At 40.4% G+C, this 15,075-nt stretch overlaps 1 pseudogene; it reads left to right on the top strand.

The window, feature by feature from the left end:
• Nucleotides 1-9,663: 9,663 nt before the first annotated feature.
• On the top strand, nt 9,664-11,565 carry LOC107543041 (E3 ubiquitin-protein ligase CHFR pseudogene; annotated as a pseudogene).
• Nucleotides 11,566-15,075: the final 3,510 nt, after the last annotated feature.

Genomic DNA, 15,075 nt, shown 5'->3' with positions numbered 1-15,075 from the left:
GCACTGAGCTCGAATCTGAGAATATGAAGTAAAGGTTTCCTTCTCTCAAAGAAAATCACACTTTGGTAGCTGGCCACCAAGAAGTCCTCTCAGATTCTCTCCTCCTGGTATCCATACCTTTACATACCCTTCCAACTTTGACTTAGGGCTGACCTATGTGACCAATAGGATATTATAAAAGTGACAGTGTGAAAATTCTGAAACTAGGTTATGAAACGCATTACAGCTTCTGCCTTATACATTTTAGTTACTTACTTTGGGGGAAGCCAGCCACCACAATGTGGAGCCATAGAAGCAGACTACAGAGAAACATGTGAAGAGCAACTGAAGCCTCCCGCCAACACCCAGCACTACCTTGCCAGCCATCTGAACGAGCCACCTTAGGGCTGGACAGACCAGCCCCAGTCAAACCTTCAGATACTTGTAGCTTCGGCCGACATCTGCCCATAACCTCATGAGATAACCCAATCCAGAACCCTACATACCCCCAGTCAAATCACTCCTACATTCCTGACCCTCAGAATTCAGAAATAATAAATATTTGTTGTTTTATGAACTAAATTTTGGGAGTTATTTGTCACATACTCTTACAACCCTCTAATCGGCTGCCGAATACAGGTATTAGAAATTCTAACTCCATACCTCACAGGATCCTTTCTCTTTCATTCCCTTCATTAGAACCCTGCTCCAGAACATAGTAATCTCTCACTTATACTATCACGCTTGCTCCCCAAGTGGTAATGATAACCCTAACTTTTCATTTCTTCACAATCCTGTTGAGTTAATGTGCTGAAATTACAGCTCTGATTCTTTCATTCCCCTAATCAAAAGCTCTAAATAGTTGCCCACTTATTTCTAAAATTGATTCCCAGTTCTTTATTCCTGTCTTTAAAGGCTTTATTGTATATAATCTTTTTTGTTGCTTAGTTTCCATGGTATCATGTATTTGCCCAATGCCAGAGCCAAACTGTAAGTCTTGCCTGTGTGTCTCTTATGTTCTTTGCTCCACAGGGAGGCCTTCCTTATCTACTGTTGGTTACCAAAGCATGGATCAAATTCTTCTTTCATGGAGCCATCCCACATGTCCCTAGTATCTCCAAAGGTTACCTTAATAGGGACAGTGTGGGGAGAGCTACATTTTCCTTTGTCTCTTTTGTTCATATTTCTTATTTCTGCACCATTTAATTTTTTAATTTTGTATGCTTTTAAGTTTTAATTTTTATTGAATTTACTGGGGTGACATTGGTTAATAAAATTATATAGTTTTCAGGTGTACAATTCCATAATACATCATCTGTATATCATATTGTGTGGTCACCACCCCAAGTCAAGACTCCTTCCATCACCATTTATCCCCCCCATCCCCTCTTCTACATTCCCTCAACCCCCCTTTCCCTCTGGTAATCACCATACTATTATCTATCTATGAGATTGTTTGTTTTACTTAATCCCATCACCTTTTTTACCCTATTCCCCAACCCCCTTTTCCTCTGACAGCTGTCAGTCTGTTTTCTGTATCTATGAGTCTGTTTCTACTTTGTTATTTTATTTTGTTCTAGATTCCACATATGAGAGAAATCATATGGTATTTGTCTTTCTCTGACTAGCTCATCTCACTTAGCATAATACACTCCAGGTCCCTCCATGCTGTGGCAAAGGGTAAGAGATCCTTCTTTTTCTACAGCTGCATAGTATTCCATGGTGTGACTGTCCCACAGCTTTTTTATCCACTCATCTACTCATGGGCACTTGGGCTGCTTCCAAATCTTGGCTATTGTAAGTAATGCTGTAATGAACATAGAAGTTCATAGATTTTTTTGAATTAGTGTTTCAGGTTTCTTCAAATATACTCCCAGAAGTGGAATCACTGAGTCATAAGACAGTTCCATTTCTAATTTTTGAGGTGACTCCATAATGCTTTCCACAGTGGCTGCATCAGTCCATTCCCAACAACAGTGCACCAAGGTTCCCTCACCAACTCTCCTGCACCACTTTCAATTGCTTTTTCTGACACCTGCTCTCTATGTGCCATTATTTCCCAGGCTGGACCTCATCTGTTTCTGTTCATTCCCCAGAATATATAATAAAAAAACAGCTGTTTACAGTGTACTTTTACTAAAAGTTTGGGTAATGAGGGAGGATTAAAGAAAAGTAAGTATCATAGTGAATATTGGATAGTGCTTTTCTAAAATCATTATCAAAACTCCAAGAAACATTTGTTTTCCTTTCCATCAGCATAAGTTCATATTTTCTTATTAAAACTGTGTTCAACATCTTCTTTTACTCTCTTAGATCTTTTTATATTTTCGTTATATCCCACCTCCTCTCTTCCTGGCTACTTGCAATGTATTTCTTTCAGTTAATAACTATGAATAATAATAATTCAACTTTCTCTTGACTTACCTTAATGAAGTTGGATGCTTACCTCACACCATATATAAAACTTAGCTCAAAAACAATCATATACCTAAATAAAAATATAAGAGTTAACAATATACAAAAACATAGGTGTGAATTCTCATGATCTTTGATCCGGAGATCATTTCTAATACATGATACCAAAACAAAAACAAGCAACAGAAAAATAAATAATTGTACTTCATAAAAAACTTTTTAAAAATTGTACATCAAAAAACACTATCAAGAAAGCGAAAAGAGGCCCAGGCCAGGTAGCTCAGTTGGTTGAAGTGTACTCCCAATACACCAAGGTTTTGGGTTCTATTCCAATCAGAGCACACACAAGAAGCAAGAAATGAATACATAAATAAGTGGAAACCAAATCGATGCGTTTTTTTCTCTCTCTCCAAAATCAATTTTTAAAAAATTTTTAAAAAGTGAAAAGACAATCCAGAGAATGGAAGAAAATATGTGCAAATCATGCATCTAATATAAGTCTAGCAGAGAAGGGACAAAGAACTTCTATAGCTCAACAACAAAAAGACAAATAACTCAATTATAAGATGGACAAAGAATTGAAAAATATTCTCCAAAGAAGATATGCAAATGGCCAACAAACACACAGAAAGATACTCAACATTATTAGTCACTAGGGAAATATAAATTAAAACCGTAATGAGATACTATTTCCAACCAGTAGGATGGTTATAATTTTTTAAAAAAGAAAGAAAATAACAAGTGTTGGTGAGTACAAATTTGAATCCTCATGCATTGCTTGTGTGTATAAAAGGGTTTAGCTTCTGTATAAAACAGCTGGGTGGTTCTTCAGTAAGTTAAACATAGAATTATTGTATGGTTCAACAATCCTAGGTATATACCCCCCAAATGGAAAACAAGTGTTCAAAGAAAAACTTCTCCAGGAATGTTCATAGCAGCACTCTTCACAATAGCCGAAGTATATAAACAACACAAATGGCCATCAACTGATGAATAGATAAACACATTGTGGCTCATCCATACAATGGAGTATTGTTCAGCCCATGGACACAGACAGTAATGTGGTGAAGGCCTAGGGGCGGGGTTGGGACAGGAGCAGAATGGAAGGAGGTAAAGGGGAGCAGTGAACGGAAGACATCTGTAATAGAATCAACAATAAATTAAAAAAATCAACTACCCCCCAGCCCCAGTGGCTCAGTTAGTTGAGTGTCATCCCATGAACTGAAGGTTGGTCTTCCATTCCTTCAGGGCACATACCTGGGTTGCGGTTTCGATCCCCAGTGGGGACATATACTGAGGGTGGCTGATCAATGTTTCTCTCTCACATTGATGTTTCTCTCTCTCTTTCCCTTCCTCTCTCTAGGCATGTTTTCAGGTGAGGATTTAAAAAAAAATGTTTTTAATCAAGTGCTGAAACAGGTTATAATATGATGCAACCTTGAAAACATTTTGTAAAGCTCATGAATCCAGACACAAAAGACCACGTATTTTGTGATTACACTTATATAAAATATTCATAATAAGAAAATCAATAAAGACAGAAAGGAGACTGGTAGTTTTCAGGGGTTGAGGGGAGATGATAATGGGAGTGACTGCTGCTTAGTGGGTGCACGATTTCCTTTTGTAAGGATAAATATTTTCTGGGGCAATATAGTGGTAATGGTGGCACACATTGTGAATGTACCAAATGTTACTGAATTTACACTTTCAAATGGTTAAAGTGGTAAATGCATAAAATTTTATTACATTAAAAAAGAAACATATCCTTATGTGACTATATAGAAAGTGGCTTATATTATTTTGTCTTTATAAGCAAGTTGCAAAAATGAGTGTGTAACATCTTGGGGCACAGATGCTTGCATGTGTGTAAATTTAGAATATTTCTATACTTTTAGTTAAGATAATGCTAGCTGTTGTAACAGATAAGTCTCCAAATCTTAATAGCTTAAAGCAATTGAAGTTCATTTGTTTTGCTCATGCAGAATTCAAAATGTATTTTTCTATTCTGAGCAAATGTCAATCTCCCAAGCAGTGATTCAGGGTCCTTCAAAATGTGGCTCTGCCATCTTCACCATGGTGATTTTAAATAAACTGCAAGGGGAAGAACAGGGAAGCAACCAAATCGGAGTTTTTATGGGTCTGGCCTAAAAGTGTAGCATTTTATTGGTCAAAATGCAGTCACATGGCCTCATTTAATTGTAAAGGAGACTGGGAAATCCAGGCTAGGTTTTTGCCCAGAAAAAAGAAAGATTTAATGAGCAATTATTTAATCTCTTACACAAATACAGGATGTCCCCCAAACATGCATACACACTTTAACAGCTGATAGCTCAATTGATCTTTCTTTCTTTTCAGCCAGACTAAGCTTTGAACAAAGGAAATTCATCCTAAAATGCTAATGGAAGTTTTAAGATGCAGTTGAAGTACAAACACTGCCTTTGTGATTATTCATTACAGGATACAGGGTGTCCCCCCAAAATGTATACACACTTTCGCAGCAGATAACACTTAATTTTCATTCCTTTTCAGGTTTAACTGGTTTGAAATAATGGATGAAGCCAGACTAAGTTTTGAACAAAGAAAATTTATCCACTAGACTTTTTTATGGGGATTCATAAAAGATAAAGTTTATGGCACAAAACCGGCAACAGTTGAGAAATGGAGGGCACACAAATACCGAATGAAATGATTCTTGATGTTTGTGATTCCATTGCTTTGATTTATCAGCTGGGCCTGAACCAGAACGGTCATCAGTTTGAAACAGACATTGACAAAAAAATTACTCACTTCTGTGGATTCTTTTAAATTTTGAAAATGAACTCTCAGTATGTTAATAAACATTGACTTTAGAATCATTCAAAGTGTGTATATTTGGGGGGGGGGGTCACTCTAAGGATTTATTTACTGCTTTTAGCACTGGGAAGTCAGGGAAGATTAGAGGGAGATTTTTACATTTTACCCTATAACGTTCTGTTTGGAATAATTTTCAATGAGCTTGACTGTTATGGGAGGAACTGCCTTCAAAATGCACATGTTGAAGCCCTAACCTCTCAGTCCCACAGAATGTGACCGTATTTGGAATGAGGTTCTTAAAAGAAGTGATTAAGGTAAAATGAGGCCATTAGAGAGGGTCTTAATCCAACCTGATTGGTGTCCTTACAAGAAGAGAAAATTTGGACATACAGAGAAACACTAGGGGTGCTTATACACAGAGGAAAGGCCATGGGAAGGCAGAAAGACAAGGCACCCATCTGTAAGCCAAGGAGAAGGGCCTCAGAAGAAATCAAACCTGCCAATTCCAAGGGCTTTTAGCCTCCAGAAGTGAGAAAAATTAATTTTTGTTGTTTAAGCAATGCAGTCTATAAGTACTTTGTTATGGCAGCTCTAGCAAACTAATACAATGACATATTCTTACAATAAAATAAAAAGTAAACTTTGATATCACTACCAAAGTTCCATTTTCAAAAGGAAGAAAAACAGCTTCCCCATGCCCTAATATCAAACTCTCTTCCTTTTCTGGTAAGTGCCTAATATACTCTTTAAAGGTTTTATATTAAAAGGTTTATGAGGTGCAATTTAAAAACACCCAGAAAACTACATCAGTTTCTAGGAACAACTAAGTTTGAAATTAACTCGAAAATTAATTGGCTCACTTGAATTCTGACAATGCCGAAGATGTGCTACACTGAATTATCGAGTTCAAATTTTGCAGATGAAGAGCTGAATCCTTTCATACTTTCATTTTTTTTTAAATAGCTGAGTTTCTGCGTTTGACCACTTTTTAATTTTTCTAATTTTATTGCAAATACTGAATATTACGGTCAGAAGTTGAAGTTTTTGTGTCCTCTGCATGCTATTTGGCATTGGCTATGCTCAAGCAAAAATGGGACAGTCAAAACATATTTATTGAGCAGTCACCATCACAAACAAGCAAGTCAAGGAAGAATCTATATATTGTTGACACATAATTAATGCAGGAATATGTAGATGTAGATGCAACAAATTGCAAATGAATGAAAGCAAGTCTAACCTCATTGTGGCAGGAGTGGCAACTGCTCGGCACTTTTACCTGGGATATGGAGTGGGCTAAAGGATTGTCTCCAGGATTTCTATTTTACATTGCCCTGATTCTGGATTGCCTTGTCTGACAGTTGTCAAATTCTACAGCCAACACAGGTCCACACAAGTGTGTTCTCTTACAGCTATCAGAAACAACATACTGATTATAGAACTCTCAATTCATATAATCCACAAAATTCAGACAAGAAAATTCAGCAACTGTATTTACTTCTTTATTTCGACATCAGTTTCAGTTGTTATTGTGGGCCATACACAACCCACTATGCAGCAGCACCCCCCCAATTACAACAAATGTCTCTTCTGTGGGTCTTGTTTGCACCTATCGCTACTGTTTGCACATATCTCCATAGTTTTAGAAAGAAAAGTATTATCTCTTGCAGTGATATGCTCAGTCTTTCAAATGCCCTTTCATTTGTGGCAATATTATTTCTCTCTATCTAAAAGAAAGGAAGAGCCCGAAACAAGAGAAGGGAAGAGTGTTCCGAGGTTCAATGAATTCTTTTCAGGTTTTAGAGGTGATACAAGGTCTATCACATTCTAATTGAAGACATGGGTTCCTATTCATACCAGTCATACTCCTGTGATTCTATAAATGTGATCCTGTGATCTTCACTTTCTTTGAATTTAGCCCTGCACTTTTCAAATCTATTTTTAAGAATATTTTACTTTTCCTGTGATCATTAGTATCATCCTTCTGTGAACCCATCATTAGAGAAAAATGAGTATTCCAGGAGCTGATGTGGGCCATGAGGAAGCCCAGTGGTGCCTTTTTTTTTTTAAAGAGCTAAATGCAATTGGATTGAGTAGAGTAGATGCAAAGTTTATCTACATAGATAGTCAGTTTGCTCTTTGGGATTTATTTTGTTTATAGGTACATGTGTTTATGTGTGTGTGTTTCCTTAGAAAATGTGTGAAATTAAATTTGCCGATACAAATTAAATGTCTTTTGAGGTATAAAGAATGGAAAAGTTTGTTTACTTTTCTGTAAATGAAATCAAGGCTGCTCTCACCACATGCAGCAGCAATCCAATGCTATGATTCACAGGGTGAAATTACCATCTGACCCTTGAAGATTTTAAGTGCATCAGCAAACAGCAGAATCTCCTTCTTTGTTGTATGCCCAGAGAGCCTCTCCCTCATCCCAACCCCCTCACCCCTGAACACAAACACACTGAAGAAGCAAGAACTCCCAGGGTTCACCCACCCTGGCATTGTTACAAAATCAGGATAATAGAAAACGCAAGGCCCTTTCTCGAAATAAAATAATTCCCTTTGCATGGAGAGGGAATTATTAAAAAAAAAAAAAAAAAAAAATCAGTAAGTACAAGAACAGATTGAAGCACTCTATATAGTTTTATTCCTATTTTCTTTATTTGACATGAAATCAGTCAGACCATGAGTGTTTACTGAAAATATAAAGAAATAGATGAAAAACCTTAGCTCTGCAATTTTTTCTGAGAAGTCAGTATATCTCTCAATTTACTAGAACTAATATAATCTCTTGCTCTAATTTATACAACCTAAGGCCTCAGTTATGTATTATTTTGCCCATGTTTCTTATAAGACCTAAAGTTCCCTTTTTCCTATTTTAACTTCCAAGAACTTATAAGAAATGCACACCATCACCATATGTTGAGGCTGAAAATACTACTAGTAATCATAGCATTCATCACCATGAAACTACCAACTAAATTATGTTGTAGTAATAGCTTAACAATTAACTTTGGTTTCTTTATATAAATATCATAAGAATTTGATTAAATTCCCAGAGAATGAGGAAGCAGACATAGTAACTACTATTGTTTTACAATCACATGCTACTATTCTGCTGCCAGTAACTATGGGATGCATTTTCAATGCGGTTAGTAGGATTCAGATGGTTTATTACATAATAGTGATTATAGCTAGTAGAATATTTGAATGTCAAATTCTTATTTAAAAGCATAAGACTTCTAGTTTGACTGTATTAGCATAAATCGAGGTGAAATATCTTCCATTACAGTATTCTCAGAACTAGAATGTAGACAACCACCTACTTGGGGTGCTCTAATCTTCACCTGCTCTGTGGACACACAGATGGGCAGAACCCAAATCAACTAAATAAATAGAATTAAATAGTCAATAAAAGCAACTTTTCATTTTTATGAAATTGTTCTTATCAATTACTTTTGTTTTAAATAATAAAAGGTATGGTTCAGAAAGTGAATTATGGGAAAGGTATTAAAGATCTAAAGTGCATATAGATTCTGTTTTAGGCCCTAATATAACAAATAAAAGCTAATACAGTGGCACCTCGGTTTTCAAATGTCTCCCTTGACGAACATTTCGATTTACAAATGCTGTAAACCCAGGAGGAAATGCTTCTGTTTTTGAACATGCCCTGTGGCTCCTGCTGAGGGCAAGACCCTGAGGCCCAGCTGTGGGCTGCGGATCCCTCGGTTTTCGAACATTTCAGAACTCGAACGGGCTCCCAGAACGGATCACATTCGAAAACTGAGGTCCCACCGTATTTATTGAAGACTTATTTCATATGTTATGCATATTTTAAGCATTGTATTTAATTATACCATTAAAGCAGGTGTAAAATTGCATCTCCCTTTTCAGTTAGGTTAAGTGACTTGCCCAAGATTACACAATAAGTCTCATATTAATTATCTAAACGAATATCCTCAATTCCTTAAAATACCAAGACAGGTTCTAAGTAACTCTAAGACAAGTGAATGAGTCAATCAACTCAATGAAATGTTTTTTCTACTTGTCATTAAGTAGAGCTTCTGATTTTTTAATAGACTTAATTTTTTAGAGTAGCTTTCGATTCACAGCGTAATTGAGAAGAAAGTACAGAGCATTTCTGTATATCCCCTGTTCACACACATGTACAACCTTCCCAACTATCAATATCCTGCAGCACAGTGGTACATTTGTTACAATTCATAAACTTACATTGACACATTATTATCACCCAAAGTCCTTACTTTACATCGGGGTTCACTTTTGGTGTTGTGCATTCTATATGTTTGGACAAATGTACAATGACACGCATCTACCATTGTGGTACCATTTAGAATAGATGTGGGCAAGTGGCAGGTGGGGGCTGTGCTATTGGGGCGCTAAGACCAGAAGGTCACAGGGAGGAGCAGCAGGCACAGTCTGTCTCAACATTTCTGGGTCTAGACAAATGTGAATCCAATGGGGCAGCCCAGGGAAGGCAGGCAGCCTTGGGGAAGGCTCCTCCACTTGGGCCCCTGAGAAGGGTGCCACATGTCCTCCTCAGGAAAGGGGAATAATGGACTATCTGCCAGAGGAGAGGTTGTGACCTTCCGTCCCCTGGCAATAAACTGGTCTCTGGAGATCACTGTAAAATTATAGTGGATGAAAAATCTGCTCAGGTGTCGCTGGAAGACATCAGCGTTGATGGAATAGTAATTAACAAGTTGAATGCTGTTAAGAAGCAGACTTGTCCTTCACAGATGGGAATGTCATCTACTTGGTGCACAGGAGGAATGAGCCAGAACACACAACGTGCCATACCTGGACGAATCTTTAAATGAAAAACAAGGCATGACACAAGACTCCTTTGAAGCTAATAAAGAAAATGCGTTCCACGTGATCAAAGATACCTCGGGTGCAGGGTGAGATGACTATCCCCAGGCTCTGCCATCGTTGCCCACCGCTCTGGCATGCTTTGAGGAACCACAGCCATCGACATCAACATCTGACCTCTTCCCCTCAGCTTCTACATCTTCCATGGAGGCCACTATAGGGCAAGGGCCACCCTCTAGCTCCTCAGGCAGCGGTGCGGGCTTCTCCCCAAAAGGGTTTGGTCCACCCTTGAGAAGTGGTTAAACTTCCAGCTGTCCCAGACAAAGAGGGAGCTTTCTTTCCTCAGTTGGAGCTGCAGGCTAGGGAGGGTCTGAAGCCCATCAAGAAGAAAGTGAGAGGACACAGGGACCTTGACCTGAACCTGCATTTGCCGGTCACAGACCAGTTTAAGGACACCCACAGTACCCTCGAGGATGTCAGAGCACCAGCCAGGAAGCCAGCCAAGACGGAGGAAGACTCTCGCGGGCATCATCTGCCAGGATCTGGGGCACAACTGTATGAGCCTGCAGCCCCGCATGCACCCCTGCAAGGCCCGCTACCCGGCGGGATGGGGCGCTACACGGGCCGCTGTCTGGTGGAGCAGAGCTGCAAAAACCACATTCTCCACAAGCTTTTGGAGGCGCACCTTCTCCAGCGCTCAGACAAGAAATGTGGAGCAGGCCACCAGGAACAAGGTCATTCAGGACACGCTGCAGCCCAAAGTCAGGGGGCCTTTCTTGGAGGAAGAGGGCAGCTCGGAGGACCTGCTGGAGCTGTCAGATGTGGACAGCAAACCTTTGGATGGCAGCCAGCGGTACATTGTCTGCACACAACCCCCCAGGACTGAAGGCAGGAGGGGCAGGCCCTGCTCAGGGTCAGGCAGCAAGCAAAGGGCACCAAAGGCCTCTGGGGACACATCCTCAACGTCTGCCAGTGTCACAACAGCCCGGGATTCCTTGCGCATCCTGCAAGGAAGCCATTGCACATGCACCTGCTGCTTCCAGCCCATGCCTGGCCGGAAGGCTCAGAGGGAGCATGAACAGGACCCCTGCCCTCTGCCACCCAGAGTGCCCTCTGCCTGCTGCCCTCCTGTCACCTGTACTGGGACTGCCCCTGAACCGGCTGCCCGGCCCGCTCCGGCGCTCAGTCTACGTGACAGGCGTCTGGACAGAGTGTTGAGCAGCTACAGCCGGGAGTCAGACATCCTGATGAATTGCCCGGAGGCCAGGGCCCTGCGGTGCAGGCTGAGCCTGGTGACTCTGCAGAGGGCAGCGCTCCCACTGGCTGATCACGGCCTCATGGGGAGCACCCTGATGTGTTCCTGGGGGGCCTGCAGAGCTTCCTGGAGCTGACTTACCAGAATGGACAGAACATCCCTGCCTCCGAGTCGCCAGCGGCTAGAACATTCCCTTCCGACTGCTATTGGGCCTTGAATGCCGCACTCAGGTGAAGGCCCACCACGCAATGAGAGTCAATCATATCTGCGAAGCCATGAGGTTCAAGAACTAAGTGTCCAAGGAGGCCCGAAGATGGCCTGGGGGCATGGGGGTCAATGACAGCGTGTTTCAGGAAATGCCAAAAGGAACAGCTTAAGGCATTTTACAGACCCCATCAGGGCACACTGGGGGGCTCTGCCTCCGGCACTCTGCTGTGACTTTTGCTTCTGTGGAGGGGACCCTCTCAGGGAGGCCCCAGCAGCAGCCTAGGAGGCCCCAGGCCCATGCCACCAGGCCCCTCGGGCCACCCGAAGTGCTTCAGCCAGAAAAACAGCCGTAAGCTTTCCACTCCTGAGACGGCGCCAAACAGGTTTGTTCTCTGTACATGGCCCACACTATGGTTAAAAAAAACCTGATGTCTCTCTTCAAAGAAAGTTTCAGGCGAGAAAAAGGAAAGTGTGTCAGAAACATTCTGTTATTTAAAGAAAGGGGGCAAAATGCACGCCTATGGGCTGTGTAGTGTGTGTGTGTGCGTGTGTGTGTGTGTCCCGTGGGGAAAGCCATAGCTCTTAGGTGTTTTTTGCTTTTAATAGGGTTAGTGCTTCTCTTCTAACTTAAACACTACAAACTATAGCACAAATAATATAAATTATAATTTACAAATTGACTAAAATTGAAGATAGTATGGTATTTGAAAGAATAAGCGTATGTTTCTGTTTATTTATTTATTTTTAAAACCATCAGATATCTAAAACTGCTAATTTTGGACATGGGACATTAAGTGTGTGGCCCCATCCCAGGCATGGGTAAGTTAGGTCAACACCACCCCTAGCCTGCTGGGGAGCACAGTGTTGGTCCTTGCTGCTCCTGTGCCACCATAGCTGCAGGCCCCATCCAGCTGTCCTCATGTTTTTCATTCCTTCCTGCAGGGCAGGGGTCATGGGTGGCCAAGGTGCCAGGCACAGGTCAGCCCTGGTGACACCCTGACCCTCCTGGAGCAGCCCTTTCCTGCCATGAGCAGGAGCGGCCTGTGAGTCACCAGTCCCTGCCCTTTCCTCCCGTGTTTGTTTTGCCCTGTCATTTGGAATAATACTTGAAATTTTGTTCTTTGTAAAAGAAAAAAAAATGTTTTTTATCTTTTGTTAAAATCGCCTGTTGTGTTTGTTTGCAAAATTGTAATTTTTTTTGCTGTTTCTCAAGAATATAATTTTCAACTGTCGTCCTGCTCTTGATCCAGACCCTGGAAAGCAGCACCCTGTTTGTGGAAGGAGGTCTCCTTCCTGCATGCTAATAAACAATCTCTGTCTGTTTCTCTTTCCTGGAAAAAAAAACACGAGAAAAAAAACAGGAACAAGGTAATATGCTGGTTTGTCATTGTTATGATAACCTGCAGAGGCAGATAAAAGGCTCACGGAAATTTTAATTCAGATGCCTGAGAATGGGGACACCACATACACATACCAAGATGGTATAAAAGGGTTTACTACTTAAGTAATTTAGGGTTCAGGGGCGAGCAGGGCAAGCCTCTCAAGCAGTTCAAAAATGGCTTGAGATCAAGGAAAGGAGAGTTACCTGAGGGTTTATTTTGCGAGGGTGTGGGGCCGGGATAACAGTTCTCATAGAGGAGGGGTTTGTATGGTTTCAGTCTCTTGCCTTTGCCAAAAAGGAAGAGCCCATGTTTTCTTGTCAGCTTTCCCAGATGTAGGGCACAGTTAGGGGAAGGAGAGGTGAGTCATAAAAGCTGTCAGTAGTCAAACATCAAAAAAACGGGGTCATTGGCGTTGATTTTAGTGTTATGCTTTTAACAATAATGCTGCTATGAATATTCTTGTATGCCTTTTTTAAAAACACATGTATATGTTTCTGCTAAGGATATACTTAGAAGTGAAATAGCCGGGTCATAGGGTATATGCTTATGTTCCATTTTATTAGATTCTGCCAAGAAATTGTCCAAAGAGCTTGTACAAATTTACAGTCACATCCACAGTCAAATTGAGTCCTGAATGTTTTACATATTCACCAGCGCTCGGTATTTTCTTTCTTTATAAGTTATTCATTCTATTATTGTTTATGGAATTAAGGAAGATAATGAATGTTAATATCTACTAAGGTGGTTATCATATATTTATAGCCCCCAAACATTTATTATTATTATTACTGTTATTGTTCTTATCGACACCAGCATTATATTAAAGGCATGTTTTGAAAGAGATCTCACTGTTTTACAAATATCAAGGCATTAGGACCGATTATAAATAGAAAATGAACTCCAGTTACTGATTTCTGCGCTGCTTAGAGTTTTCTTGTTAAATTTCTTAAATATGCACACTCATGATTTCGTTCTAATGGGTAGACCACTTTGAATTGTTTATCCTTGGGGCTATTTAAATGCAAATGTCATTACCTCTGAGTTGAGCTACTCTGGAAGCTCTGAAGTCAGACTGAGCTCATCTGGCCATTCAAAGGCAGCCCAAGCACATCGCCTGCCAAAGGGCAGGATCGCATATGGGCTCTTAGGCTTCCAGTGTCTTTAGCTTGTGCCAGGTGCCTTCAAGACACAGGCCTGCAGTGTGCAACTTCTCGCACTTGAGCTTCTGTTTGGTTGCTTCAAGTTAAGCAAATCTATTCACTTTTTAACTAACATTTCATCCATTCTTCCATGAGCCTATTGATCTGCTCTTGACAAAAAAGATATACTGCAAATGACAAAATCTAAATGGAGCGAAACCAATTGAGCTCTAAAATTCTGCAACCGGACTTGTTCAATAGGAGCAGTTTCAGAAATGTAACATTTAGCCACTGTTCATCGGAAGCAGGAACTTCCTTGACACCAGAGCAAAAATAAACCCTTCTGGGTAAAAGTCCAATAATCATGTTTCAAGATGCTAAACATGTGGTTGGTGGCACAGAAACCCAGCCTTAGTCTTTGGGTCACCTTCTTTATGATCTCTCTTCTCTTGCCTACATGGGCACCTGGACTGTCTGAAGATCCATTACCATGTGGCTGATGAAAGGCCTAAGTGCTCAGCCTTTTCACTGGAGTACTTTACAAGTTCCTCTAAGAATAAAGCCTAGAAGAATAAAGCTGGGCATTTTGGAGTATTTCCTAAGGTTGTCAAACATTGTAAATGCTGTTAAGTCTTAAGTGTGTTATATACATGAATAGCAGTTCTTCAATATTTTGTCTTCATTATATAACACTTGCTAAACTCTTGGAAGGCTCCTTTTTAAGTATAAAATATCACAATGCCTTTATGTAAATGTTGGCTGCAGCTAAAAACATGTTCCAATTTTAGCAAGACAAAAAGCAAGTGTTGGGGCTCTTTTCAAGAAAAAAATTAGAAAATAAGGCCAGTGGTTCTGAAGGAAAGAAGTGATACTAACACCTGGCAAAGACTGACTGCCTTAACATTCCCTTCAGCTTTACTTAAACTTTTGACAGGTTTCTTCCTGATTTTAGGCCCCTGACCTCCCTTTCTTAGAGTATTTTCCTCAGAAAACTAGAAATTATGAATTCTTCCCTTGCTCCTTTGAAATGTATATAAATCTCCCAGCCTCACCCAGTTTTACAATCCCGAAAATA

The sequence above is a fragment of the Miniopterus natalensis genome, chromosome X (assembly GCF_054644295.1).
Source record: "Miniopterus natalensis isolate mMinNat1 chromosome X, mMinNat1.hap1, whole genome shotgun sequence".
NCBI lineage: Eukaryota > Metazoa > Chordata > Mammalia > Chiroptera > Miniopteridae > Miniopterus > Miniopterus natalensis.
The sequence above is the reverse complement of the archived record's forward strand: the minus strand, read 5'-3'. Positions and strand labels throughout refer to the sequence as shown.